This window comes from Crassostrea angulata, chromosome 4, assembly GCF_025612915.1.
Source record: "Crassostrea angulata isolate pt1a10 chromosome 4, ASM2561291v2, whole genome shotgun sequence".
In the NCBI taxonomy this organism is placed as follows: domain Eukaryota; kingdom Metazoa; phylum Mollusca; class Bivalvia; order Ostreida; family Ostreidae; genus Magallana; species Magallana angulata.
The window spans coordinates 4,776,864-4,803,581 of NC_069114.1; the positions used below are offsets into that span (position 1 = coordinate 4,776,864).

The 26,718-nt window shown below is 33.3% G+C and overlaps 1 long non-coding RNA gene across 1 annotated transcript; it reads right to left on the reverse strand.

Annotated features, from left to right (window-relative positions):
* Positions 1-1,745: 1,745 nt before the first annotated feature.
* Positions 1,746-25,938, reverse strand: LOC128181900 (uncharacterized). Its single transcript, XR_008243376.1, has 3 exons — positions 25,843-25,938; positions 2,450-2,606; positions 1,746-1,950 (listed from the first exon to the last, which is right to left on the reverse strand). It is a non-coding gene; the product is annotated as an uncharacterized LOC128181900 (long non-coding RNA).
* Positions 25,939-26,718: the final 780 nt, after the last annotated feature.

The following is a 26,718-nucleotide window of genomic DNA, read 5'->3' on the forward strand; positions in this document are numbered from 1 at the left end:
TAGGAATTTGCTCCTCTCTTTTCTGAGGCCCATGTAACCTGCTTGTTGACGCAGAGCGATATATAAATATCGCTTCATCTTTATCAGTGTTTATACATGACATATTTTGTTTATCTCGGAAACACTGCTTTTTAACCATAATATTCCAAAAGAGCTCATATTACGGGAGATTACTCCCAGTTGGAAAACAATTCAAGAGGGGTAACTCTAATTCATTGTATAAAAGAGAAAATGCAGGTGCGGATTTTCTAAATCCGGAGCACTTCGTTGCCAATGCCCTTAAGGTTGCATATGCTTAAATTACTAAGAAATATGTCATCAAAAACGAACTACAAATGTGATGGTCGTATTAATCAAAACTCGCATACAAACTTTTTCCCAAAATACTATTTATTATCTTAACTCTAGTGATCAATGTGTTACGACACACATGTGCATTTAGCGTCATCACGTGCCTATCACGTGACATCGATATTTATAAACATTTTTCTATGTCACACATATTTTTCAATATCGCAAGGGCATACCCCCGTTGCACATTTATTTGTTTTGCATGTATAATTTAAATGTGATCTCCTTCACCCAAAAATCACTGCTGATTTAATGGAATAGAGTTAATTACAACGTAATATCCAAAAATACACTCGACAATCCACCATTTACTAGGGTATCACGTCATTTTTCATCAATGAATAAGACAAACTGGAGAATAAAACAAAGCAGCAGCATTTTTTCAGTTACTTCAACACCTTTTTCATCAATGTGTGAAATATCGAAAGTATCGATATCCATGCAGGTTATGCCCTTGCGAAAGTGCGTTGAAGATGACACACATGTATTTTCCTTAACTTAACCCCATAGTGTTGCGGGAAATTTGAATATCATTACGAGCATTTTGCGATATTTTCCCTTGGTTGTATTGCTGGAGGCAAAATTGTAACTTAAGTTTAAATAAATATCATGCATTTATAAAATTCAAGTGACAGCGTGGGTCAGTAATTCATCAACAGAAAAAAAAACCATGAGAGATAACTACGACATGCATTACCTCTTATATCGTTATATTCCATGCGCGGATCTAGAGAGTTTTTCCGGGGGGGGGGGGGGGGTCCCGACAGTTATTTGAGTTTGCCAGGAGGGGGGGGGGGGGGCGTAAAAAGGTAAAAATTTGGTAATTTTGTAATGTAATTTAAATATATTTGAATTTTGCAGGGGGGGAGGGGGGGGGGGGGTCTGGACCCCTAGATCTGTGCATGTATTCAGCGACAATCAAAGCCGTGCATTTTTTCATTTTATTTTTTACCTTCTTTGCCAATTAAATCAATCATTGGTGAATGAAAATATATTTTAAAACACAATATTCTTCAAAATTGCTGTTTATTTCTTTGAAAGTATTCCTCAACATTGCTGTTTATTTTCAAGAAAGTACAAGCAGAAAACTCTTACCCCCACCCCCTTCCTAATGAACAAATACTCAAACAACAATACATGAACAATGTAAATTCCTAGATTTTGAGTGTTTATCACAACAACAAATATATAGATTTTCAAACATTTATTATTCATTTTTCAAGGGAATATTGAAGAAATAACTCATTGTCAGGAAACTGTTAACAAATAAATCATGGTTTAAATAAATATTTGCATATTAAGATTAATTTTGACTGTTTAAGTTTTAAATATCATTGTTAATAATTTAAACAAAAAACAAGAATTGCAAAATCCTAAGCTCAGATTCAACATGTACTAAGGTTAGGTTTGTATATTTATAATTAACAGATATAATCATGTTGATATTTCTGTTTGAAGGTTATAAATGCACATAATTGTTTTCCTTGTACAAAATCATGCCGATGGTCTCCACATAGGAAAAGCTGGGTAACAGGCAGGAACATAGGGAGGTAGAACCAGCAAATTCACCAATTGATGCAGATAGTCTCACGCATAAGCCTACAAAGTTTAACATACCGGTATTAACATTATATATTTTAGCACTTAACAATAGTGGACACAAAAGATGCCAAGATGGACACACAGTTACATAGAAGAATAATTGGAAATGCCACTTGGGCATTTACATGTACCGGTACATGTATTTTATGTTCTTTCTTCCTAAATTTTGATTACTTTATATAAATATAAATATTATTAACATTACAGATTTTCTTCGGGCAATTAACAAATTTCCCCAATATAATGAAGAAATTCAAGAGAATTTAATACTCCAAGATAACTTAGGTATAAATGTTTACAATAGAAGAAAGAACCCCCCCCCCTTAAAAAAATCTTTATCGTCAAGGGATAATGCTAAGCAATCAATGTTTGCGATATAGTGTATACTCACAGAGCAAGTTTAATTACATTTCCGGCAGAATGAAAACACACAAATACATGCGATAGTCTCCACGCACAGAATATATATGTAAGGCACTGTATTTTTAAATCTTACCAAAAACATGTTAAATGCATTTGGATAAATTCAACTTAGGGGCTGAAGCAGTTGATTGTAATGAGTCACTGGAGCATACAGCATATGGAATCAAACACCATGACACGGGTACCCCGCACCTTTCACCTCTTCTACACAACAAAAGTAGTATAGGAGTCTACAAATGAAGTACATGTATAAGCTACGGCATAAATAAAATCATCAAATTACCAGTTATTTAGACTTGAACTCAAATTTTATGCAGCGATACAAGTAACAGTTGATCAGTATGAAGTATTTGAAGCTGGTGATCAGCTAATAAAGGTGTGAAAGACAAACAAGAGGCCCATGGGGCCACATCGCTCACCTGAGCAACAATGGGCGTTCAAAAGATATTGTGCCATATGGTCCCTCGGTAGAAAAACAAAAAATAAATATTGTAAAGTATTCGAATTTTACACTTATTTTTGTATACATGTAATCTTTGACATTGTACCTTCTTGAAATACTATTTTTTACCAGAATAAGAAAATCCTACGCAAGATATAAACCTAAACATTTGGTAGAGGTATGCTGTTAAGTAAAAATCCCTATATTTTCGTTCTGCCCCCCCCCCCCCCCCCCCCACACTTTGTAAAGCGATTAAAATATATGAGAGCATATAGGTACATTTTTTTCATTAACTACTTACTAGTTATTGTATTTTAAAAAAAATAATAGTTGTTGTTTTTTATTTTAAAAACCCTACATGTATAGATGTGAAGAAGAAAATTGTACCTCAATGTGCTCAATTCCTCAAATTAAAAACATTCAAAAATTTTATTTGTCTTCTCAATCATAATTAAATGACTGTTATTTACTTCGCGTACAAACCAGGATAATTTTCCGCTGTGATATTCTTAGGAATAGCGATAATTACTTTATCCCCGCAACAGAAATGTGTCAGAAATATGGAAACTGTTTTAAAGATGTCTTTTTTATTTACTCGTGTCTGAAAAACTATCAAAATTGATGTAGATTTCACATTATTTATTGTATAAAGAGAGGGCCCCAGAGAGTAGATATATACAGAATATCATTCTTTTATTTTGTTTGTACAAGTATTTAACATACTCTAATTCATAGAGATTTTCTAATGTTCAACCAAAATTTCAGCGTCAATTGTAGAATTATAAGCAAGATACAGAGCTCACAGTTCGCCTAGGTTTGATTCACATTTTGTTCACATGAGTTTATTACATTCAGCTTATGATTTTTAACTTGGTACTTCCTATTCAGCATTTAAAATGGAAAAAAAGAATGGCCTAAGATTTTATATTCTTTTAATCACTCAAGACCAGTTCACTGGTATTTGAGGTTCAAAATAAGTTTATACAAATGTACACAAACACAGTGAAGGATCACATGTACAGTAGGAGTAATAATGACGAAAAAATGTTAAGTTTACAATACAATAAGATGTTAAAGTTGGTTTCTGGAAGAACAGACTTTGAAAATTTTCTTAATAAATATTGACAATTTTTTTTACTTTTTTAATCTTTAGTTTTTAAGATCTGTGTACAAACATAGAATTGTGAGCAAATCTCTGTATCTTGCTTATGATTTGAAGCTTAACACTCAAATATGGTTAGTAAATAGAAATTGAAAACAATTAAACACATGCAAGAAACATTCACTATAACAAATAAAGAACACAATTTATTTTTTCGAAATGAATCATATATATACCGGTACATGTATATACCTACATATTTCCGTCAGCAATATCAAACTTTATTTAAACTGAATAAACTCGAGAAAATTCCGAGCATCGCAACAAAACCTATTGCATTAATCTACCATTACGCAAAAGATAATGCCGATCGAATTACCGATAGAATGAATTGTATTTCATTATTTTTTGATACATCAGATTTTGCTTAATTTGCGCAGGTAAACAGTTAACTGTTTGATTTACCGAAGTCTCTGTTTGATTTGATACGTAAAAATCACGAAATACAGACGATAGTTCCCAGGTTACAGGCAGAAATAATGAAAACGAAACGAAAATCGGAACAAGCTAACACCAACGTACGTCATGTGTTAAAACTGTCAACGCATTGAAATATTTAGCCTCAATTTACTTCACAAAATCGGCAACAATATATTTTGCATATTTCAAAAATTTCCCTTCATGCGCGAACTGTTGCACAAGCAAATTCATCATAGTTAGATCGACCCTTTTTCGTGTAATGTCATGGCTGCTTTAAACAAAGAACCTCGTTTTAGAAGTATGAAATACGAGTCTTGGTAAAATGGGTATGCAAACCCGGGCCGTGGCAAAATAAAAGCCAAGGCAGATCGACAATCGTCAATTCCAAATACGCATTATTTTGCAGCAATATTTACAGCCAATACAAATATACTGGTCCATCAAATATCCTGAAATTTTAATGAGATTGGCAGATTAATAACTGTCAATCTTTGTTTTGCCCAGGCCAAGTCTTGCCTACCCATTTTACCGGATGCCGGATTACCGGATGCCGAACCCGAAGCTATTAAACTGATTAAACACGCCTTTCCTTTATTATTATTTTCGTAATAACTCAGATTTGAAACAGATTTAGCACTTAATTTTGGCAATTTATATTTTCCTTCCCATAAGGATAATTTATGCTAAACTACATTGAATTGGAATCAGTAGTTCTTGAGAAGAAGATTTTTAAAAATGCACCCCCCTTCTTCTACAGTTTCAAGGTTTTCTCCCCTTTGAATACAGATCGGACTTTTATTTTTAAGGTCTTCCGTTTCCAACGGAAGACCTTATAGTGATTGTAATGTTTCTTATTAAGGTCTTCCGTTTCCAACGGAAGACCTTATAGTGATTGTAATGTTTCTTATTATTATTATTATTATTATTATTATTTTTTTTTGTCCGTTTTTTGTCCGCAAGATTTCTCAGAGATGGCTGGATGGATTTTCTTGAAATTTTCAGGACTGACAGAAAATGATAATATCTCCAGGTGTTTTTTTCATTTTTTCAAAATTCACTTCCTGTCGTCCGTTTCCTGTCCCGCGACAAAAAGCTATGGACAATGAGATCTCAGAAACGATAAAGACTTGAACATCCAAACTTTGAGGGATGATAGACCTATAGTTGTAGATGTGTTTAAACTATTTTGTTTTGTTCGTCGTAACTTCCGGTCGTCACCGGAAGCTCTTCAAAAATTATGCTTTTACGCATTTAATATATTTCTCGGAGAATTGAAATATAAGTATAAATGCTTACATATGTCATCTATCCGATGATTAATAAACATAAAAATTCTACTTCCGGTGAGATATCTCAAATATCTCATGAAGCCTTTTTTAAAGTAAATGTTTGAACCCCGAGATCTCAGAAACTGTAAGTGATCAAAACACGAAACTTACAGGGATGATAGACATTTGATAGAAGATGTGTTTAACCGTTTTTATTTGGTCGACCGTCACTTCCGGTCCACACAGGAAGAGTTCAAACAAATCAAGTTTTTTAAAAGTTTCACTCGATTTTTCAGAGATGCATGGATGGATTTTCTTGAAATTTATAGGACTGATAGAGAACGAAAATATCTCTAGGCATTTTTTTCATTTTTTCAAAATTCCCTTCCTGTCGTCCGTTTCCTGTCCCGCGATAAAAAGCTATGGACAATGAGATCTCAGAAACGATAAAGACTTGAACATCCAAACTTTGAGGGATGATAGACCTATAGCTGTAGATGTGTTTAAACTATTTTGTTTTGTTCGTCGTAACTTCCGGTCGTCACCGGAAGCACTTCAAAATTATGTTTTTACGCATTTTATTTGTTTAACACTGAAATGATATAAAGGTATAAACGCTTTCATGTGTCATCTATCCGATGATTAATAAACAAAAAAAATTACTTCCGGTGAGATATCTCAAATATCTCAGGTAGTCTTTTTAAAACAAATATTATGACAGCGAAGTCTCATAAACTGTAAGTGACCAAGACACAAAGCTTACATGGCTGGTAGACATTTGATAGAAGATGTGTTTAACCGTTTTTATTTTGTCAACCGTCACTTCCGGTCCACACCGGAAGAGTTCAAACAATTCATGTTGTTTAAGAGATTTACTGCTTCTGTTTGACAATGTAAGACAAATTGATAGTCAATTAAGTCCTGTTGTCCAATGGTTATGAAATACTGAGAGAAGCAATGTCTTACAGTTAAATTGATACATGTATATCAAAACGGAAGACCTTTTTGTTGCTTTTGCAACAAGAGTCTAGTTATTATTTTTTTTTTGTCCGTTTTTTGTCCACAAGATTTCTCAGAGATGGCTGAATAGATTCTCTTGAAATTTTCAGGACTGATAGAAAATAAAAATATCTCTAGGCGTTTTTTTCATTTTTTCCAAAATTCACTTCCTGTCGTCCGTTTCCTGTCCCGCGACAAAAAGCTATGGACAATGAGATCTCAGAAACGATAAAGACTTGAACCTCCAAACTTTGAGGGATGATAGACCTATAGTTGTAGATGTGTTTAAACTATTTTGTTTTGTTCGTCGTAACCTCCGGTCGTTACCGGAAGCACTTCAAAAATAACTACTTTTTCGCATAAAATTCCTTTTCCATAAAATAAATATATAAGTATAAATACATACATAGGTTATCTATGCGATGTTAACTCAACAAAAAAATTCTACTTCCGGTGAGATATCTCAAACATCTCAGGTAGCTTTTTTGAAACACATTTTGTACAAACGAGATCTCAGAAACTGTAAGTGATCAAAGCACAGAACTTTCATGGATGATAGACATTTGATTGAAGATGTGTTTAACCGTTTTCGTTTTGTCTTCTGTCGCTTCCGGTCCACACAGGAAGAGTTCAAACAAATCGAACTGTTTATCAGTTTAACTTTTTCCCATTGATATTTGCAGTGTGCTGGATGAGAAATGAAGTACAAAGGGCAAGTATACAATAAATATTAAATACAATTTAGATTGAGCACTTCCGTTTGTCCGTTTCCTGTCCCGCGTTGAAAAAGCTTGTATCAACAAGATCTCAGAAACGGTTAAGACTTGAACATCCAAACTTTGTGGGATGATAAACATATAGCTGTAGATGTGTTCACACTATTTTGTTTTGTTCGTCGTAACTTCCGGTCGTCACCGGAAGCACTTAAAAAATAACTACTTTTTCGCATAAAATTCCTTTTCCATAAAATAAATATATAAGTATAAATGTATGCATAGGTTATCTATGCGATGTTAACTCAACAAAAAAATTCTACTTCCGGTGAGATATCTCAAATATCTCAGGTAGCTTTTTTGAAACACATTTTGTACAAACGAGATCTCAGAAACTATAAGTGATCAAAGCACAAAACTTTCAGGGATGATAGACATTTGATTGAAGATGTGTTTAACCGGTTTCGTTTTGTCTTCCGTCACTTCCGGTCCACACAGGAAGAGTTCAAACAAATAAAGCTGTTTATCAGTTTAACTTTTTCCATTGATATTTCTAGTGTGCTGGATGAGAAATGAAGTACAAAGGGCAAGTATACAATAAATATTAAATACAATTTAGATTGAGCACTTCCGTTTGTCTGTTTCCTGTCCCGCGTTGAAAAAGCTTGTATCAAAGAGATCTCATAAACGGTTAAGACTTGAACATCCAAACTTTGTGGGATGATAAACATATAGATGTAGATGTGTTCACACTATTTTGTTTTGTTCGTCGTAACTTCCGGTTGTCACCGGAAGCACTTCAAAAATAACTACTTTTTCGCATAAAACTCCTTTTCCATAAAATAGATATATAAGTATAAATGTATGCATAGGTTGTCTATGAACAATTATGTTCAAAAGGCAAGTATACAAAAAATATTTAATACAATTTACATTGAGCACTTCCGTTTGTCCGTTTCCTGTCCCGAGACAAAAAACCTTATTTCGACGAGATCTCAAAAAACGGTGTCGACATGAACAATCAAACTTTGTGGGATGATAGACCTATTAATGTACATGTTTTTACGCTCTTTTATTTTGTTCGGCGTAACTTCCGGTCATCACCGGAAGCACTACAACAATTTTGTTTTTTCTTTATTTATTTCGTTTACATGGAATGAATATATCGGTATACAATCTTAGATGTGTCATCCTTATAATGTTAGATATTCAAATAACTGTTACTTCCGGTGATATATCTCAAATATCTCTATGTAGCTTTCCTTTTTACAAATTTGATGCCCGCAAGAATTTTGTCACTGAAAGTGATTGAGACACGAAGCTTTCATGAATAATAGACATTTGATTGATGATATGTTTAGAGGGTTTTATTTTGTCAACTGTCATTTCCGGTTTTCACCGGAGGGATTCAAATAAATCATGTTTTTAACAAGTTTAACTTACTTTCTTGGGTGTTTCATCTAGCCTGATAAACAGTGATGTACGCTAAGCAAATGTATGAGAAATACTAGCTTTTGTTGTTATTAATCACTTCCTATTGTCCGTTTCCGGTCCCGAGACAAAAATATTGTTTCATAGAGATCTTAGATTTGGCAGAGACATGAACAAACAAACTTTGAGGAAAGATTGACTTGTGATTGTACATATGATTAACATTGATGTTAAGTTCGGCGTTACTTCTGGTCGTCACAGAAAGTACTTAAAAAATTGATTTCTTTTTTATTCTCGTTGTTTTTATTGGAAGTAACGTCTGGATATATCATTCACAATAATAATCATATTCACTTTTTTTCTATGTGAAAGAAGCAATGTCTTACAGTTAAATTGATACATGTATATCAAAACGGAAGACCTTTTTGTTGCTTTTGCAACAAGAGTCTAGTTAAGGTCTTCCGTTTCCAACGGAAGACCTTATAGTGATTGTAAGGTTTTTTATTAAGGTCTTCCGTTTCCAACGGAAGACCTTATAGTGATTGTAATGTTTCTTATTATTATTATTTTTTTTTGTCCGTTTTTTGTCCACAAGATTTCTCAGAGATGGCTGAATGGATTTTCTTGAAATTTTCAGGGCTGATAGAAAATGATAATATCTCCAGGCATTTTTTTTCATTTTTTCAAAATTCACTTCCTGTCGTCCGTTTCCTGTCCTGCGACAAAAAGCTATGGACAATGAGATCTCAGAAACGATAAAGACTTGAAATTCCAAACTTTGAGGGATGAAAGACCTATAGTTGTAGATGTGTTTAAACTATTTTGTTTTGTTCGTCGTAACTTCCGGTCGTCACCGGAAGTTCTTCAAAAATTATGCTTTTATGCATTTAATATATTTCTCGGAGAATTGAAATATAAGTATAAATGCTTACATATGTCATCTATCCGATGATTAATAAACATAAAGATTCTACTTCCGGTGAGATATCTCAAATATCTCATGAATCCTTTTTTAAAATGAATGTTTGAACCCCGAGATCTCAGAAACTGTAAGTGATCAAGACCCGAAACTTACAGGGATGATAGATATTTGATAGAAGATGTGTTTAACCGTTTTTATTTTGTCGACCGTCACTTCCGGTCCACACAGGAAGAGTTCAAACAAATCAAGTTTTTTAAAAGTTTAACCCGATTGCTCAGAGATGCATGGATTGATTTTCTTGAAATTTTTAGGACTGATAAAGAACGATAATATCTCCAGGCCTTTTTTTTCATTTTTTCAAAATTCACTTCCTGTCGTCCGTTTCCTGTCCCGCGACAAAAAGCTATGGACAATGAGATCTCAGAAACAATAAAGACTTTAACCTCCAAACTTTGAGGGATGATAGACCTATAGTTGTAGATGTGTTTAAACTATTTTGTTTTGTTCGTCGTAACTTCCGGCCATCACCGGAAGCACTTCAAAAATTTATGTTTTTACGCATTTTATTTCTTTAACACAAAATTGAAATATAAGTATAAGCGCTTTCATATGTTATCTATCCGATGATTAATAAACAAAAAAAATTACTTCCGGTGAGATATCTCAAATATCTCAGGTACTCTTTTTAAAACAACTATTATTACAGCGAGATCTCAGAAACTGTAAGTGACCAAGACACAAAGCTTACATGGCTGGTAGACATTTGATAGAAGATGTGTTTAACCGCTCTCATTTTGTCAACCGTCACTACCGGTCCACACCCGAAGAGTTCAAACAATTCAAGTTGGTTAAGAGTTTAACTGTTTTTGTTTGACAATGTGAGACAAATTGATAGCCAATAAAGTCCTGTTGTGTAATGGTTAAGAAATACTAACTTTCATTTTCATCAAACACTTCCGTTTGTCCGTTTCCTGTCCCGAAACAAAAAACCTTGATTCCTAGAGATCTCAAAAACGGTGACGACTTGAATAATCAAACTTTGTGTGATGATAGAAGTATGTATGTATGTACATGTGTTTACACTATATTGTATTGTTCGGCGTAACTTCCGGTCGTCACCGAAAGAACTTCAAAAATTTGGTTTTTTTTCAAATATCATTCATTTTACATAAAAAGAAAATATCAGTATATAATCTTACATATGTCCTCTTTATGTTAAATTAGCAAATAAATTTTACTTTCGGTGAGATAAATCAAATATATCTGTGTAATTTTCATTTTTACACATTTGATACCCGCGAGATTTTTGTCACTGGAAGTGATTCAGACACGAAGCTCTCATGATTAATAGAAATTTGATTGGGGATGTGTTTAATGGGTTTAATTCTGTCAACTTTAAGAACCGGTTCTTACCGGAAGGGTTCAAACAAATCATGTTTTTTTTCAAAAGGTTAACTGATTTTATTGGGTGTTTCATCTAGCCTGATAAACAGTGATGTACGCTAAGCAAATGTGCGAGAAATACCAGCTTTTGTTTTTATTAATCACTTCCGTTTGTCTGTTTTCGGTCCCGAGACAAAAGCTATTGTTTCAAAGAGATCTTAGATTTGGCAGAGACGTGAACAACCAAACTCTGAGGAAGGATTAACTTATGATTGTACAAATGGTTAACATTTTTGTTTAGATCGGCATTGCTTCCGGTCGTCACAGAAAGTACTTCAAAAATTGATTTCTTTTTCATTCTCGTTGTTTTACATGTAAGTAACGTCCGTATATATCATTCACAATAATTATCATATCCACTTTTTTCTCCGTTAGAGAAGCAATGTCTTACAGTTAAATTGATACATGTATATCAAAACGGAAGACCTTTTTGTTGCTTTTGCAACAAGTGTCTAGTTATTATTATTTTTTTTTTCCCCTTTTTTTGTCCACAAGATTTCTCAGAGATGGCTCAATAGATTTTCTTGAAATTTTCAGGACTAATAGAAAGTGTTAATATCTCGAGGCGTTTTTTTCATTTTCTCAAAATTCATTTCCGGTCGTCCGTTTCCTGTCCCGCGTTGAAAAAGCTTGTACATTCGAGATCTCAAAAACGGTAGAGACTTTAACATTCAAACTTTGTGGGATGATAGACCTATAGTTGTAGATGTGTTTAAACTATTTTTTTTTTGTTCGTCGTAACTTCCGGTCGTCACCGGAAGTACTTCAAAATTAACAACTTTTACGCATTAAATTCCTTTTCAATAGAATAAATATTTAAGCATTAATCTACACAAAAGTAATCTTTGCGATGTTATATCAACAACAAAATTCCACTTCCGGTGAAATATCTCAAATATCTCAGGTAGCTTTTTTGAAACACATTTTGTACAAACGAGATATCAGTGACTATAAGAGATCAAAGCACAAAACTATTATGGATGATAGACATTTGATTGAGGATGTGTTTAACCGGTTTCATTTTGTCTTCCGTCACTTCCGGTCCACACAGGAAGAGTTCAAACAAATCGAGCTGTTTATCAGTTTAACGTTTTGTCTTTGATATCTGTAGTGTGCTCGATGAACAATAAAATGCAAAGGGCAAGTATACAAAAAATAACTAATAAAATTTACATTAAGCACTTCCGTTTGTCCGTTTCCTGTCCCGAGACAAAAAACCTTATTTCGATGAGATCTCAAAAACGGTGACAAGTTGAACGATAAAACTTTGTTGGATGATGGACCTATGTATGTGCATGTGTTTACACTATTCTGTTTTGTTCGGCGTAACTTCCGGTCGTCACCGGAAGCTCTTCAAAAATAACTATTTTTACGCATTAAATTCTTTTGCCATAGAATAGATATAGAAGTATAAATCTATACATACGTTATCAATGCAATGTTATATCAACAAAAAAATTCTACTTCCGGTGATATATCTCAAATATCTCGGGTAGCTTTTTTGAAACACATTTTGTACAAACGAGTTCTCAGAAACCATAAGTGATCAAAGTGCAAAACGTTCATGGATGATAGACATTTTATTGAAGATATGTTTAACCGGTTTCATTTTGTCTTCCGTCACTTCCGGTCCACACAAGAGGAGTTCAAACAAATCGAACTTTTTATCAGTTGAACTGTTTTTCTTTGATATTTGTAGTGAGCTCGATGAACAATAATGTACAAAAGACAAGTATACAAGAAATATTTAATACAATTTACATTGAACACTTCCGTTTGTCCGTTTCCTGTCCCGAGACAAAAAACCTTATTTCGACGAGATCTCATAAAAGATGTCGACTTGAACAATCAAACTTTGTGGGATGATAGACCTATATATGTACATTTTTATAAACTATTTCATTTTGTTCGGCGTAACTTCCGTTTGTCACCGGAAGCACTACAAATAATGTTTTTTCTTTATTTATTTCTTTTACATGGAATGAATATATCAGTATACAATCTTAGATGCGTCATCTTTATAATGTTAAATTTTCAAATAACTGTTCCTTCCGGTGAGATATCTCAAATATCTCTATGTAGCTTTCCGTTTTACAAATTTGATGCCCGCAAGATTTTTGTCACTGTAAGTGAATGAGACACAAAGCTTTCATGAATGATAGACATTTGATTGATGATATGTTGAGTGGGTTTTATTTTGTCAACTGCCACTTCCGGTTTTCACCGGAAGGATTCAAATAAATCATATTTTTAACAACCAAACTTTGTAACCTGTTTTGTTAGTTCGGCATTACTTTCCGGTCGTCACAGAGAGTACTTCAAAAATTGATTTCTTTTCCAATCTCGTTGTTTTACGTGGAAGTAACGTCTGGATATATAATTTAAAATACTTATCATATTAACTATTTTCTCTATGTAAGAGAAGCAATGTCTACGGTTAAATTGATTCATGTATATCAAAACGGAAGACCTTTTTGTTGCTTTTGCAACAAGAGTCTAGCTATTATTTTTTTTTTTCCCCCTTTTTTTGTCCACAAGATTTCTTAGAGATGGCTGAATAGATTTTCTTGAAATTTTCAGGACTAATAGAAAGTATTAATATCTCGGGGCGTTTTTTTCATTTTGTCAAAAATCATTTCCGGTCGTCCGTTTCCTGTCCCGCGTTGAAAAAGCTTGTACATTCGAGATCTCAAAAACGGTAGAGACTTAAACATCCAAACTTTGTGGGATGATAGACCTATAGTTGTAGATGTGTTTAAACTATTTTTTTTTGTTCGTCGTAACTTCCGGTCGTCACCGGAAGTACTTTAAAATTTACAATTTTTCCGCATCAAATTCCTTTTCAATAGAATAAATATTTAAGCATAAATCTACACAAAAGTAATCTTTGCGATGTTATATCAACAAAAAAATTCCACTTCCGGTAATATATCTCAAATATCTCAGGTCGCTTTTTTGAAATACATTTTGTACAAACGAGATACCAGTGACTATAAGAGATCAAAGCACAAGACTTTCATGGATGATAGACATAAGATTGAGGATGTGTTTAACCGGTTTCATTTTGTCTTCCGTCACTTCCGGTCCACACAGGAAGAGTTCAAACAAATCGAGCTGTTCATCAGTTTAACTTTTTGTCTTTGATATCTGTAGTGTGCTCGATGAACAATAAAATGCAAAGGGCAAGTATACAAAAAATAACTAATAAAATTTAGATTGAGCACTTCCGTTTGTCCGTTTCCTGTCCCGAGACAAAAAACCTTATTTCGATGAGATCTCAAAAACGGTGACAACTTGAACAATGAAACGTTGTGGGATGATAGACCTATGTATGTACATGTGTTAACACTATTCTGTTTTGTTCGGCGTAACTTCCGGTCGTCACCGGAAGCTCTTCAAAAATAACTATCTTTACGCATTAAATTCTTTTGCCATAGAATAGATATATAAGTATAAATCTATACATACGTTATCAATGCAATGTTAAATCAAAAAAAAATTCTACTTCCGGTGAGATATCTCAAATATCTCAGGTAGCTCTTTTGAAACTCATTTTGTACAAACAAGTTCTCAGAATCTATAAGGGATCAAAGCGCAAAACGTTCATGAATGATAGACATTTTATTGAAGATATGTTTAACCGGTTTCATTTTGTCTTCCGTCACTTCCGGTCCACACAAGAGGAGTTCAAACAAATCGAACTTTTTATCAGTTTAACTTTTTTTCATTGATATTTGTTGTGACTTCGATGAACAACAATGTACTAAAGACAAGTATACAAGAAATATTTAATACAATTTACATTGAACGCTTCCGTTTGTCCGTTTCTTGTCCCGAGACAAAAAACCTTATTTCGACGAGATCTCATAAATGAGAATCAAACTTTGTGGGATGATAGACCTATATATGTACATTTTTTTAAACTATTATATTTTGTTCGGCGTAACTTCCGGTTGTCACCGGAAGCACTACAAATAATATGTTTTTTCTTTATTTATTTCTTTTACATGGAATGAATATATCAGTATACAATCTTAGATGTGTCATCTTTATAATGTTAAATTTTCAAATAACTGTTCCTTCCGGTGAGATATCTCAAATATCTCTGTGTAGCTTTCCCTTTTACAAATGTGATGCCCGCAAGATTTTTGTCACTGTAAGTGAATAAAACACAAAGCTTTTATGAATGATAGACATTTGATTGATGATATGTTTAGCGGGTTTTATTTTGTCAACTGCCACTTCCGGTTTTCACCGGAAGGATTCAAATAAATCATATTTTTAACAACCAAACTTTATAACCTGTTTTGTTTAGTTCGGCATTACTTCCGGTCGTCACAGAGAGTACTTCAAAAATTGATTTCTTTTTCAATCTCGTTGTTTTACATGGAAGGAACGTCTGGATATATCATTTACAAAACTTATCATATAAACTTTTTTCTGTATGTAAGAGAAGCAATGTCTACGGTTAAATTGATTCATGTTTATCAAAACGGAAGACATTTTTGTTGCTTTTGCAACAAGAGTCTAGTTAAGGTCTTCCGTTACAACGGAAGACCTTATAGTGATTGTAATGTTTTTTATTATTATTATTATTATTTTTTTCCCCTTTTTTGTCCACAAGATTTCTCAGAGATGGCTGGATGGATTTTCTTGAAATTTTCAGGACTGATAGAAAACGATAATATCTCTAGGCGTTTTTTTCATTTTGTCAAAATTCACTTCCTGTCGTCCGTTTCCTGTCCCGCGACAAAAAGCTATGGACAATGAGATCTCAGAAACGATAATGAGTTGAACCTCCAAACTTTGAGGGATTATAGACCTATAGCTGTAGATGTGTTTAAACTATTTTGTTTTGTTCGTCGTAACTTCCGGTCGTCACCGGAAGCACTTCAAAAATAACTATTTTTTCGCATAAAATTCATTTTCGATAAAATAAATATATAAGTATAATTCTATGCATAGGTTATCTATGCAATGTTAACTCAACAAAAAATTTCGACTTCCGGTGAGATATCTCAAATATCTCAGGTAGCTTTTTTGAAACACATTTTGTACAAACGAGATCTCAGAAACTATAAGTGATCAAAGCACAAAACCTTCATGGATTATAGACATTTGATTGAAGATGTGTTTAACCGGTTTTGTTTTGTCTTCCGTCACTTCCGGTCCACACAGGAAGAGTTCAAACAAATCGAGCTGTTTATCAGTTTAACTTATTTCCATTGATATTTGTAGTGTGCTGGATGAGAAATGAAGTACAAAGGGCAAGTTTACAAGATATATTAAATACAATTTAGATTGAGCACTTCCGTTTGTCCGTTTCCTGTCCCGCGTTGGAAAAGCTTGTATCAACGAGATCTCAAAAACGGTAACGACTTGAACGATCAAACTTTGTGGGATGATAGACCCATAGCTGTAGATGTGTTCACACTATTTTGTTTTGTTCGTCGTAACTTCCGGTCGTCACCGGAAGCACTTCAAAAATAACTACTTTTTCGCATAAAATTCTTTTTCCATAAAATAAATATATAAGTATAAATCTATGCATAGGTTGTCTATGCGATGTTAACTCAACAAAAAAATTCGACTTCCGGTGAGATATCTCAAATATCTCAGGTAGCTTTTTTGAAACACATTTTGTACAAACGAGATCTCAGAAACTATAAGCGATCAAAGCACAAAACTTTCATGGATGATAGACATTTGATTGAAGATGTGTTTAACTGGTTTCGTTTTGTCTTCCGTCACTTCCGGTCCACACAGGAAGAGTTCAAACAAATCGAGCTGTTTATCAGTTTAACTGTTTTCCTTTGATATTTGTAGTGAAGTCGATGAACAATTAAGTAGAAAGGGCAAGTACAAAAAAAATATTTATTACAATTTACATTGAGCACTTCCGTTTGTCCGTTTCCTGTCCCGAGACAAAAACCTTGATTCCTGGAGATCTCAAAAACGGTAACGACTTGAACGATCAAACTTTGTGGGATGATAGACCTATGTATGTACATGTGTTTACACTATTTTGTTTTGTTCGGCGTAGCTTCCGGTCGTCACCGGAAGCACTTCAAAAATTTGTTTTATTCATTTTACATAAAATGAAAATATCAGTATACAATCTTACATATGTCATCTATATAATTTTAAATTGGCAAATAAATTTTACTTCCGGTGAGATATCTCAAATATCTCTATGTAGCTTTTCTTTTTACAAATTTGATGTCCGCAATATTTTCGTCATTGTAAGTGATTGAGACACGAATCTTTCATAGATTGTTTGATAGAATTTTGATTGGGGATGTGTTTAACGGGTTTAATTTTGTCAACTGTCACTTCCGGTTCTTACCGGAAGGGTTCAAACAAATCCTGTTTTTAACAAGTTTAGCTGACTTTTTTGGAATTTAATCTAGCCTGATAAACAGTGATGTACATTAAGCAAATGTACGAGAAATACCAGCTTTTGTTTTTACTAATCACTTTCGTTCGTCCGTTTCGGTCCCGAGACAAAAAATATTGTTTCAAAGAGATCTTAGATTTGGCAGAGTCGTGAACAACCAAACTTTGAGGCAAGATTGACATATGATTGTACAAATGGTTAACAATTTTGTTTAGATCGGCGTTGCTTCTGGTCGTCACAGAAAGTACTTCAAAAATTGATTTCTTTTTCATTCTCGTTGTTTTATATGTAAGTATCGTCTGGATATATCATTCACAATACCGGTAATTATCATATCCATTTTTTTTTCTATGTGAGAGAAGCAATGTCTTACAGTTAAATTGATACATGTATATCAAAACGGAAGACCTCTTTGTTGCTTTTGCAACAAGTGTCTAGTTATTATTATTTTTTTCCCCTTTTTTTGTCCACAAGATTTCTCAGAGATGGCTGGATAGATTTTCTTGAAATTTTCAGGACTAATAGAATGTGTTAATATCTCGAGGCGTTTTTTTTCATTTTGTCAAAAATCATTTCCGGTCGTCAGTTTCCTGTCCCGCGTTGAAAAAGCTTGTACATTCGAGATCTCAAAAACGGTAGAGACTTAAACATCCAAACTTTGTGGGATGATAGACCTATAGTTGTAGATGTGTTTAAACTATTTTGTTTTGTTCGTCGTAACTTCCGGTCGTCACCGGAAGTACTTCAAAATAAACAACTTTTACGCATTAAATTCTTTTTCAATAGAATGAATATTTAAGCATAAATATACACAAAAGTAATCTTTGCGATGTTATATCAACAACAAAATTCCACTTCCGGTGAGATATCTCAAATATCTCAGGTAGCTTTTTTGAAACACATTTTGTACACGCGAGATCTCAGAAACTATTAGTGATCAAAGCACAAGACTTTTATGGTTGATAGACATTTGATTGAGGATGTGTTTAACCGGTTTTATTTTGTCTTCCGTCACTTCCGGTCCACACAGGAAGAGCTCAAACAAATCGAGCTGTTTATCAATTTAACTTTTTGTCTTTGATATCTGTAGTGTGCTCGATGAACAATAAAATGCAAAGGGCAAGTATACAAAAAATAATTAATAAAATTTACATTAAGCACTTCCGTTTGTCCGTTTCCTGTCCCGAGACAAAAAGCCTTATTTCGATGAGATCTCAAAAACGGTGACAACTTGAACAATAAAACTTTGTAGGATGATAGACCTATGTATGTACATGTGTTTACACTATTCTGTTTTGTTCGGCGTAACTTCCGGTCGTCACCGGAAGCTCTTCAAAAATAACTATTTTTACGCATTTAATTCTTTTGCCATAGAATAGATATATAAGTATAAATCTATACATAAGTTATCAATGCGATGTTATATCAACAACAAAAATCTACTTCCGGTGAGAGATCTCAAATATTTCAGGTAGCTTTTTTAAAACACATTTTGTACAAACGAGATCTCAGAAACTAAATGTGATCAAAGCACAAAACTTTCATGGATGAAAGACATTTGATTGAAAATGTATTTAACTGGTTTCATTTTGTTTTCCGTCGCTTCCGGTCCACACAGAAAGACTTCAAACAAATCGAGCTGTTAATCAAATTAACATTATTCTTCTGACATTTGTAGTGTGCTCGATGAACAATAAAGTACAAAGGACAAGTATACAAATAATATTTAATACAATTTACTTTGAGCACTTGCGTTTGTCTGTTTCCTGTTCCGAGACAAAAAACCTTATTTCGACGAGATCCCAGAAACAGTATTGACTTGAACAATCAAACTTTGTGGGATAATATACCTATGTATGTACATGTGTTTACACTATTTTGTTTGGTTCGGCGTAACTTCCAGTCGTCATCGGAAGCTCATCAATTTTTTTTTCTTAATTTATATATAAGACATAGAATGAATATATCAGTATACAATCTTAGTTATTACATATATATAATGTTAAACTAGCAAATAAATTTTACTTCCGTTGAGATATCTCAAATATCTCTATGTAGCTTTTCCAAATGTGATGCCCGCGAGATTTTTGTCACTGTAAGTGATTGAGACACAAAGCTTTCGTGAATGATAGACATTTAATTGAAAATGTGTTTTACGGGTTTTATTTTGTCAACTGTCACTTCCGGTTCCCACCGTAAGGGTTCAAACAAATCATGTTATAACAAGTTTAACTAACCTTCTTGTGTGTTTTATCTAGCCCCATAAACAGTGATGCACGTTAAGCAAATGTATGCGAAATACGAGCCCTTTTTTAAAAACTTCCGTTCGTCCGTTTCCGGTCCAGAGACAGAAAACATTGTTTCAAAGATATCTCAAATTTGGCAGAGATGCGAACAACCAAACTTTGACGAAAGATTGACTTATGATAGTAAAACTGGTTAACATGTTTTGTTTAGTTCGTCGCTACTTCCGGTCGTCACAGAAAGTACTTCAAAAACTGATTTTTTTTTATTCCGGTTGTTTTACATAGAAGTACTCTACTTAACGTCTGGATATATCATTCACAATGATTATCACATCCACTATTTTTTCTATGTGAGAGAAGTAATGTCTTACAGTTAAATTGATACATGTAAATCAAAACGGAAGACCTTTTTGTTGCTTTTGCAACAAGAGTCTAGTTGCAATTTATATTCGCCCTCCCATAAGGATGCTTTGTGCCAAATTTGGTTGAAATTGGATAAGCGGTTTTAGAGAAGAAGTTCAAAATGTAAAAAGTTTACAGACGGACAGACAGACAGACAGACAGACGGACAGACGGACGACGGACAAAATGTGATCAGAATAGCTCACTTGAGCTTTCAGCTCAGGTGAGCTAAAAATAGCACCTCATATTTTGAATCCTCAAAGATATTACTCTTTTTCTTTCTAGAATATGTATTCCGGTCAATTAAAACAAATAAAGTCAAAATTTTATAGTGCACTACATAAACGCTTTGTATCGGCATAGCCGCCTTAACTCCAGATAAGTTTAAACGAAAAGTTTTGACTGACCCCTGTCATTGAAAGCATGCAAGGTGTACAGTAATTGCATGATGGGAGTTGAATAAAGGTGATGACAATCTAGTTGTAGCTATTAACAATGTAATACTACCTAATAAGGATAACTGTATTGCTTTAAAAAATGTTTTAATTGTCTGCAAGGACAGTCAACGCGCCCTACAAATAATTTCATTTAAAAATTGTCCTGATAAATTAAACATGTTATAAAACCTGATCATGTTGATAGTTAAGACAGGTCAGCAAAACAGTACAATATTAAGACAGGTCAGCAAAACAGTACAATATTAGAGACTCAGAGATAATAGCGAGCCCAGCTCGCTGGCGCGCAGCGCCGGCGCGAAGCGAGCTCTACCGGCAAGGCGTGTGTGAATAGAAAATGTGGACTATTTGCGCATTCATTCAACGGATTTTTTTGGCGTCAGTAAATCGGACCAGTAATGCATTGTTTTAATCGTCCCAGTAGTTCCCTGTAATTATGGTTTCCCATTTCACACTCTCACGAGAACAAGATAAAAGAATATGTACATGTATGTGCATTGTAAATAACACAACGCCAATTTCCATTACTTTTAAGACTAACGGAGTTATCGTCCTTTCGAGTGACGTCACAATGGATTTCTTACACATTGATCCGACAGAATTTTTCGGCGTCAGTAAATGTCGACCCACAATGCAATTCCTCAATGTCGGCCGATCTCACTAGACTGGATACCATCTCGCGAGAATCGAAGTAAAACTTTTGAGAAACAGATAAATTGTGTAATTTCCAGAACATCGTGCTTTTTAAGTAAACAAAACAGTATTTTTGCGTAGTTTTTTCTAGTATGTTTTCAAAGAGACAGACTACACTTGACCGACGTGAACTTTGACGTCACAAGAAGGGGAAACTACTCTAAGTAGTTATTGTAAATCTGCTGAAATATAAATACCAAAGTGTTGCAGAGCTAACGAATCGGAACATTTCTTCAGAGACAGGAAACAGCTGTAACTCGCTCTCATTTGGATGAATGCTCACATTTATTTTATTCACTATATATACGGTAATTCCCAGGAACGTTTTTTAAATGGGGCGTGGCAACATCATTCAAAAAATCTTCACATGCAAAAAGAAAAATAAAATTCTCAAAATTAGGAAAATTCTAATCGGGGTGACGAATGGGGAGTGCGTGGTATGCCTTCAGCTCTTTAGCTGCTCAAAAGTGTCTTTATTTTCACTACTATTTACGGTATTACATGCTCCCGGGGGATCCATTTTCAACACATTTTTTTTATACGTAAAGAACAAGATAGGGTAAGGGCCATTTTTGGCCCCCTCAGCAAATATGTTAATTTTATTACCATGCATAGTATTGACCTCAGTACTCAACATGGTATGATTTTTTTCTTGGTTACCCTTCTGTATAGTTGCCTAGCAACGAAACAAACATCACCATAGTTTCGGTCTAAATTTAAAAATAACCTCTTTTTTCGATTACAAACATTTAAGTTACTATCATTTTGATGAGCATTAGTTCATTTATAATAATTGAATTACCAACATGAATTAATGCATTTAATGCATAAAATTTTTAACCAGCGTTTCCATGGCAACCATGAATTTCCTTAGTAACCAATTAAATAACTTCAATTTCAACCTCGATTTCATTTGAAAAAGTAATCAATGTATTAAAAAACTTTAAAAAACCTTTTCAATAAATAATGTATCAAATATTTTTGTTTACATCATTGTTCCTTAATTTGTGTTTCCATTTTATTAATAAAACATTCCATAGCAACCATAAAAAATAGAGAGATCTGCAAATGCGGAAAATTTTTTTTTTTGGGGGGGGGGGGGTGATGGTGGTGTCTTAAGATAGTATTGACCTCAGTTATCGACACCTTAGAGGATTTTCTTGGTAACCATTTGCTATACATATACATGAAGAACCATGAAATTCATTAGATATGAGTGAGGTTCTGTTACTAAATAAATCAAGAAAACTCCTTGTCCTTTTACTAATATGGTAGTTACCATAAATAACTTATTAATCATCCTTCTTTTCAAAACTTTTAAACTATCAATTACATCAACACACCAAATGAAAAATGTAATTTAAATTCAGAAATTCATTTATTCAATGCATTTGCTCAGTAACCAGTTAAATATATTATATATTTTAGTCCAAATACAAACAGCATGTACAAGTTTAAAACTAACTAGTATTTAACATTGCAGCAATTTTTTTTCTTATAATATATTTATGTGTGTGTGTATTGAAATGTCCATGTTTCCTAGCTACATGTTCCAAAATATTTATGTGTTCACAGAGAGATAATATAATGTACAAAATAATATCATTTATTATAATTTAAATCCAATGATTTGTACCTTTACTTGTACATGTAACAAAGATTTGTACATATCTCACTAAAGTGCTTACAAACATGGATGAAATACATGTAAAAATTAGTATCACCCATTATACTTCACATATTATAACTTTAGCAAGCACACATAACATGTACTTTTCATATTAAAGTAAATCGTGTTATTGTGACCAACAACATTGTGATTGTACATGTACACATGTTGTTTACACATCAACGAATTCTTCACAACAGGCTACATATAAATTAAATAATCAACAGAATGTATCGTTCTATCAACAAAATTGATGGTACATTCATGTACATTAGCAAATACATGTAACGATTACGTGTACATATGTGCACTGTAAACGAGAAATGAACATACATGTTAAGGGCCAATCATGCAACCCATAAAAGATCAAATCAACTGTATGAGTTGGCTACAAAAATATTACCTTGATAACACAAAAGAAATTGCAACTTGTCAAAATATTGAATGTTTTTTAGAAGTAAAATCATGTTCTTTTCCAAAAAATCATGCATCTCTATTCAGACTAAAAATTAACTAATAATGTCAAGTGATGTCTTGTATAAAAAATTCTTGATATGACAATTACATTTCATTTCAGCAGTATCTGCTACACATGCTAACAATACTGTGACAAATGAATTGAATTTTACAACATCTCTACAACATGTGTTAATTTTCAGTAAAGTTGTAATAGATTAATTTTAAGAAATCATGTTTTTATACATTATATACAATTACAGGTATATTACGATATACACTGTATTACAAGTCTATATTTAACAAATTAAGTATGGCATTTCATGCTTTTGACAGATAGAAATGTATGACCTGCTATAATGATAAACCCAACTCTCTTTAGAATTATGAAATATTGTAATTATTTTAACAGCAAGCTCGGATTTTGCAGCAGGCCAAGTTTACGAGTATGTTTCAACTACGCCAGTGACTTGCGATGTTACGAGTGTGTTTCACCTGCGCCAGAGGATCGCATCCTGTTCTGCACAATCCCGTTATGCTCTGAATTTAAACTTAACCCATAAACCCCACCAACACTTCATATAAATTACATATTTCTTAAAAAATTAGGCCCAATTATAATACACATGAATATCTTTTTGTCCTTAAAATATGGAATATAACCTCAATCCTTATTGTAAATAATTTGATATCAGAATATTAAAAAAGGGAACTTCCAAACAAAATGTTTTAAAAAAATATAGCTACAATTTAAAAATATCTAAATGTAGATTTCAGAACATTTAGCACAGAAGAAAAACATTGTGTGAAGTTACATAAATAAATACATGAGCGGAGGAGAGAACCACGTTCATATTTTTATTATCAGTCAATGATATTTGAATTTTCTTGTACCCAAAGTATGATCGCGGTTCTTGCTTCCGCTCACATCGAATTTTCAGTATTTTGTGACGTAAAACAGGTTTTTCAGACAAAATCTCATTCAAGAAAATAGAGTAGCGATTCAAATTGAATCAAATTGGACAAGAACTTTCAAATTTTCACTATGATGGAAAAGTTTAGGTATTGTACATGCATTATTAGACGTATCAACTCTTAGTTTATTGTTTTGATTTTTCAAGGTTTAGGGGGCAGATCTTGTACGATACCCTATCTTGTTCTTTGATTTTTTTTAACGGGGGGGGGGGGGGGTCTGTGATAAGTCAATTTTTATTTGTAAGTTTAAGAAAAACGTCTGCTGCAAGAAAAGAGGAAATAAACTGCAATGTTCATTATGTTAAAATCTTTATTAATCAACAACATTTTATCTGAGATAAATTCTATACTGGCGTGCGACCAGTATATAAACAATTTGATTAAAATCAGATCTTTGATCCGCTCCGACAAATTCTGATGTCGCTACACTTTGTTCAGCGAATCAGAATTTCGGAGCGTTACAAAGATCTGATTTTAATCAGATTGGTATACAAATAAATAAAAAATCTTATGAATTATGACATGCATAATGAAAATTTACTGGGAAAATATAGGTATATTTATTTTATTTTGCATTCAAATTCATTCACTACTTTTATTTTTATTGATTAATCATAATTCATTTTTGATCACCTGCTGCGCTCGCCCCAACGTTCGCACCGTAAAACATATTAATTCTCACAGGAATTAACCTATATTGTATCATCTTTTTATATTTTACATAAATATACTTGTAATATAATTATGACACATTGTTATATTGAAATTAATTCTCAATAAATATTAATTAAGACTCTTTAATTTCAATGTAAACAAGCTGAGCAGTGGAATTTTTTTTTGAAGTCACATGGATCAGCACTCAGAAGTGATACAGTTTTAGAACAATTTGTCAGAGTAAAAATGATTTCTTTTAATTAATTGGTACACATGCAAAAAAAAATATTGATCATATACCAGTCCATGTAAATATACCAACACAGTCTAAAACAGTGGCACTTCTTATCATCTGCATTGATACATGTATGGTGTCGCTGATAAAATCTATGTCTGATGGGAAAAAGCTGATAAATCGCCATCAACATTTATTTGTCCAAGACGCTTTCAACAAGTGGGATTTAAATAATCTTAAAATATTCTTTAAAATAATAAGTTATATGCAATTAAAGTATTGATATATTATTATTTGTGTAACAAAATGATACGCTAGTGTGTTGATAAGTAATAAAACTTCATAATTATTTACAACATGTGTTCGTAGGAACACATCTCGATCCGTACATCACTTTGTTGTTTCAGTACACACTAAGTACTGCGATTACATTCCTTAGCATACTGTTTGCGTTAGTTTATGGAATGATATGTCCAATACTTACCATATTTCCTGCATAGTTTGACATCCACACGCATAGTATCAATCCACAACAATGAACATCTCTCCGCACATGTTTACATCCACGCCTGCCATTTTGCTAGCAGCTAAAAATAGTCGACGCGTCACGGATCGATACAAGCGTCGGAAGGGAGCGGATCGGAACCAAACGACAATTATTGTTTTGCATTGAAAATAAGTAGGCTAAATAATGATCATTATTGCACAATGAGGGGTTTGAAATTTGATTTAACTCTCTTAAACTAGAAATTAAATCCAAAAACTAATCAAATGACATATCTAATGAATATTCATGAGTTAAAAGTTGATCAAAATTAGTCTGGTACCCTTCCCACAATTCCGTTCGCGTACTAATGTAGAGAGTGCGCAACGGAATTGTGGAAAGGGTACCAGACTAGATCAAAATAAGCCCCGCCTCCAAATTTCAGCCTTCAAGGTATCACACCGGTAATTGTTTTCACTATATAGCACTATAGAGGGGAACAAATTCTTAAAAATCAGTTTGTATTCCTCATGACAAAATATTCGGAGGAAATGTTATTTGTTACCTATTTCATCAGCTAACACCATAAAAAGGGCAAGCGATACTGCATTTTCTCAAAATATCTAGCTCCAAACAGGTCTACCCTCAAAACCACGTGTTTTCCATTTGTATGTAAACAGACTGCACACTCCTCAGGAAGCTGCTGCATGTACCCTGAAAGAAGTAGTCCCTGTGAAAAAAGATCATCACCTAACAAAATACATGAAATATCCTACTCAGTGGTACAAAAAAATTTAAAACTGAGTAAAGGAAAATGTTAAAATGCAGTCAAGGAAAAATATAATTCTGAAGTATATATGGAACTACAAATGAAGT